Source organism: Fundulus heteroclitus, unplaced genomic scaffold (assembly GCF_011125445.2).
Source record: "Fundulus heteroclitus isolate FHET01 unplaced genomic scaffold, MU-UCD_Fhet_4.1 scaffold_101, whole genome shotgun sequence".
Taxonomy (NCBI): Eukaryota; Metazoa; Chordata; class Actinopteri; order Cyprinodontiformes; family Fundulidae; genus Fundulus; species Fundulus heteroclitus.
The window spans coordinates 509,688-515,239 of NW_023396477.1; positions in this window are offsets into that span (position 1 = coordinate 509,688).

The window sequence follows — 5,552 nt, forward strand, 5'->3', positions numbered from 1 at the left end:
TATTGCTATATATGAAGATTCTCCAAAGAATTCCATTAAAAAAATGACATCAGCTTATTATTTTGTCAGGTCAGATGTCTCTCCTCAGTAAAAGGGTTGGCTATGGTAATGATATGCACCTCTACCTAGTTTACTTAATTCTGATTGGCTACAACTGTGTTTGGAAAACTGGTCAAAGGCACCCCCACACCCTCCCCCCTCCATCCACTCCTTTCCCCTCAAACACTCTGTCAAAAATCCCATTATTATGGCTAGTGGAAGTATTTGTGTTGCTGGATGTCAGACAGGCAAGGCCAAACTGACTAAAGGCTTTAAGCTGCCGGCGACATTCGACATAGTAGGACCGAAATACAAAGCCACATTGACCACGGCGGAAGCTTGCTGGGCAGCGACACAGGAAGGCAGCCATCTCCTGCTCACCGTTGGCTGCCGGCTCCGGGGGAGAGCTGACTTCACCGCCATGACAATTTAACATGTCGTGGGTGTGAAGGCAGCCAACTCCAGCTCACTGCTAGTTCTCCTATTTGCAAGGTCTTCCAGCAGTGCCATTGCATCCCACTACACAGCATTACACATCAATTTTTTTTGACCGTTTACAGATATTAGTAATTGCCACACACCTGGTGATAATTTATCTGTTAATCTGTGGTACACTTCACCCTGGTGGTCATCGAGGACAAGAATGCAATGGTAGAAAAATAATGAAATGTGAAGGCTTTTATTTATGATGGCTTATGGGCATTTTTTTTACTTATTTAAAAGGTCCTTATGTATAGGGTTAGAGGGTTACCAGCATAAAGCATGAATAACATCAAGGTTTTGGTTGCTTATGATAAAGTCGATCTATGATTAAAGTGAGATATGAGGGTGAAATTTAACGTCTAAGAGGAATCATTATTCTTAGTCTTCTTGCAGTTCATCGCTTTACCTTCTGCGTTGCCAATTTCTCCTGCCGTTAGGACGGCACAATTACCGGTCAAATTTTATTTATAGATCCCAACCTTGGTGTGGAAAGTGACATACATGTGTTTTCAGGCCCCATTTTGTAGGTATGCAAGCTTTATAAATGAGACCCCACGACCTTTTTCCCGTTAAAGTAAAGTTTGGGGAAAGTGAAAGGCATTTCCCCAAGTGGAAACGCTAGGAGGGCCTTTGAGGTCTAATGGAAAAGGGCTTCACAGCAGTCTGAATGAAGGTTTACCCAGTTCTTGGCAGATCTCCTGCAGACTAATGAATCAAAACAGACCTAGTGGATGGGTACAACCTTCAGATCCGAGGTCATGTCTCAAGATCTCAAGGCTGCCATGGATATGAGACAAAGCATACTGTTTTGAAGTTGACAAGACAAACCATTATAATTACAAGTGATTGTCAATCTGAAGCTAATTACCTTGACAAACTCTAGCCAAAGCACTAAATTCTGAAAACCTAACACTGTCAGTGAGTGCAATGTTAATCCATCAGGATTAGATTAAGAGAGAAGAAGCTTGGATTAGAAGTCAAAAGAGCATGGTTGAATATCCAGACAGACAGGAGGATAACAAGATTACGTCTCTGAGACTGAAGGCTATCCACGGATAGGAGACCAAACAACGGTCAGGGCCAGACTCACAACAACACACTTGTGAAAATAATGTAACAAACTTTAAAATGACTGAGCATTAATAATATAGTTTGGTAGAGTAGATTGTAGATATTAGATAATTATGCTATGATTTCTTTTTTTTCTTTTTGTAAATCCTGACTGACATTTCGCTAAAATGGTTTTAGAATGTAAAAAAATATTTTATGTGTTTACTAACAAGAGTTTCAAGAATTTTAGTTCATGCTGATAGAGTGAATATTGGTCTATAATTATTTAATTTTTTGCTGCTCTTTAATAAAGGCAGACCTAAAGCAGACTTTTCATAAATAAGAAATTTCAGTCTTTTCAACTGTGGCCTTGAAAATGGAATGAAAGAGGCACACCCAAAAAATAAAACTGATACCAGTTTCGAAAAATACAGATCAATAAATTCAGGATCAGAAGATTTACTATTATCTAAACCTTTAAGAGCTTTTTGAACTTCCTGAATGGAGCGGAGTGCAGAATTAATAGATTTACCTGTATAAATTAGATAATATACACAAAAAACCTGATGATATGAAATCAATATGACCAATCTATTAGAAACAGGAACAGAATAATAAAAAATATGGAAGGAAAGAATATGATAACTTTTCCTTACCAAAAGCGGTTTAATAACTTTCCAAAACCTTTTTGGTTCAGGATCTTCAGGGGAAATAGATAAAAAGATATTCAGATTTTGCTTTCTTGATTAGAGAAGTAAATTTATTTCTTAGTTTCTGAAAGCAAACCAGTCATTGGTGAAACCTGTTTCTCTTGCCTTGGCCCGAGCAAGATTTCATTGATCATTTATATTGGCCAACTCTGTGGAGAACCTGTCTTTGGAACATGGATGTCTGTGATTTACTGGTGTTTTGCAACTTGAAGATTTCAATATCAATAAAAGAATTTTAGCAAAGTAGTAAAGTTCTAAAGTATTTAGTAAATTAGTAAAGTATTATTTTAACAAAACAATGTTCTATTAATAATTTGAAACATTTGAGATTAATAACCTTTGCACAATTGTTTCTTAATGTGCCAATCGGCCATGACTGTGATTGAATGAAGGTACAGATAAACATAGCGAGCTGTGTAGTGAAAACAGAACTAATGGTGGGTAGTATCTTGGCGTTAGCAGTTTTAGCTTTTAGCTTTAGTTTTAGTGTTATCCCCAAGGCTTCTAAAAGAAGACTTAGCCAAGGAGCCCTCAGTCAGCCCCGTCCAGCTGTGAGCCAGGCTGTTACTATTTTCAGCAGTTCACTACTAGACACCCATAGTATTAACAGGTGGACAAACTAGCCAGATCACATTCAGTTGTCTCTTCATGCTCCTACTTCAGTCAATCTTATTTTCTAAGTTTTTCTGGGACCAAATCTTTTCCAATAACGTAATTAAAAAGGGAAATAAATGCTGCTAAGTGGTAGCTCTACTGGACTCACTGAAGATAATCTGTTTTAGTTTCGAGTCAGCACTATGGAGAAACAGGTAGGCTCTGTAAATATGCTGTGTGCACAAATTAACTGTTCATAATTCTGACCCAGAGTGTCCCAACAGGCTTGTAGGATTTGTTCTGATTCTTAGTAATGTATGTATCCCACATCTGTGGCACGTTACACTGACATGCTACTTTTTCTCTCTGACTCTTTACCTTTCAATGTTGACACACAAGCATTCATTAAACATGCATGTGTTATTATGCACTGCAATAAATCTCAAGGGAAGGCAGCAAACACTGTTTATTAAATCCTACAGTGATCCAATAGAAAAATCACAGCAGTCATCCAGCGATGAAGGGCTGGAAGGTAATTTGGCATCCCTGCCCATCTGCCTGGTGGAGCGGTGCCACTTTTGGGCTGATAAAGATTTTTTTTATCTTAATCTACCTGCCCACATATATCTCATGATACGTTGGGCTGAACTCACAGAGGCTGTTTTTGCACATGTGGTTAGTTGTATCTGTCACTTCTCCACATTCCCACATTTAGCAACATTCTTCGTGCAGTGCGAGAGACGCTCACTGCTGAAAGCCCATCTGTTTTGCAAGCATATACACAGATCAATATAAACACAGAGGGAGTAATTGTTGCTAAATAGTTGATTTCTTAAAAGCATCTAAAAAGTTACAATTAAGAGGTCTAACTTCGTAGTCAGATTTTTTTATGAATAACTTCATTAAAAACAAGAAAAGTAGCATTATGGGCAGAAATTTGTGCGTCAGAAATTTAATTTGAATTGCAAAGACCTAAACTGGAATTGCACAGACAGAATCTGTATATGCATAGTTTGAAATTTAATGTATTGGTTTGTCAGTCGATTTCACTCAATTGAAAACTGAATTAATTTGCCTTTTAAATTGTATTTCTTTGTAAAGAAAATTCAGTTTGACTGAATAATAATTTTAACTCTTGATGAATTTCCACAACATAAATTAAGGTTTTACAAATCACAAACTAGCCTGCAAGATTTTCTCATTAGAATAGAACAATTATAACCAGGTTTAAAGAGTCTAGAATATAAATTATTTGAGCTGGACCAGTTCTAATGAATGCAAACCTTTTAAGAAAGGAAGTTATGAAATGTTGAAATATATAAAAAGGCAAAAAATGCTGTCATAGCCAAAACGTAAATGAGCATTTTAAGTTTGAATGGTATTCCTGTCATGGTTTTTGAGCCGCACAGTAGAGCGCAAGAAAAAACCTGCATGTCGCATGGTGATCATTTATTTAAATAAAGAAAGCTTAAGAGATACAAGGATGACAGGAACCTGTGCTCGTATTCACAAAGATTCTCAGTCCTCTCAGAGAGCTCCTATCTTAGCCTAAAAATTCTCACCTGGAGTGTTAGCTTAAGAGTGATTTGCTGAGAGCAACTATAAGGAAGGAGATGACAGAATTCCTATCTTAGTGAGGAGGTGTGGCTGACCCCGTTGCTATGTGTGAGGCTGTCTTTCAAGAGCTGTGATTGGTTGATAGTACAAGAAATAAACAGCAACACGAATGCAAAATTAACCGATTACACTGGGTTAAAAAATGTATGACATGATGAAACTTAGCTAAATTAATTGACTGTCATACAGCATCAAAATGTTTGAACGCCTTACATGCTTATCATTATTTTGTTTTGTTTATTTATTTTTACTCGCAAGTCATTTTACTACTCATCTATTTGATATTAATGCGCACTCACCTGTCAGCATTTTAATAAGATTGCCTGCTTGTATAAAGTGGTTGTATTTTGCAAAACGATCAAGATAAAATGGAGAAAGAAAAGGTGGAAAAACTGAACTAGACAGTGCTGTTCAGCACACAGCTCTGGGAGGAGAGTACAGGAGTGTTGAAAAGTAAATTGGTCCCTGGATCATGGCGCAAATACATAGACTCTGAAGCATATTGCTGCAGATCAATGCATCTTTTTCCCTGCTTTTAGGCACCAGCCTGATGAGAATGCTTCCTTGTACCATCAAAAGCAAGGAGATAGTATCACACAAGCAAACTTCTAGATCACCATTTAGGCTATTGACATTATTTAGATTCAGATTGTTTTTTTTGTGTGTTGCTCCATGGAAAAAATTACAAACACACTTTCTGTCATACATTTCCCATGAGAAAGAGGGAGCAGAAAAATCCATCCATTCATTCATTTTTCTACACGCTTATCTCTGTTGGGTGTGCTAGGGCTGCTGGTGCCTATCTCCAGCAGAAACAACATGAAATTTAATTTTGTCTGCCCATAGACAAAAAATTTAATAACTTTGGCTTGGCTACAGCCAAAATAAAGCAAACCACAACAGGCATCTATGTTCAAATAAACCCAACAAACATTTTAAGGAAAATATCAACATATACAACATGCATACATGCACACACACACACACACACACAACCACACACACACATATATATAATATACATATATTGTCATATATATATATATATATATATATATA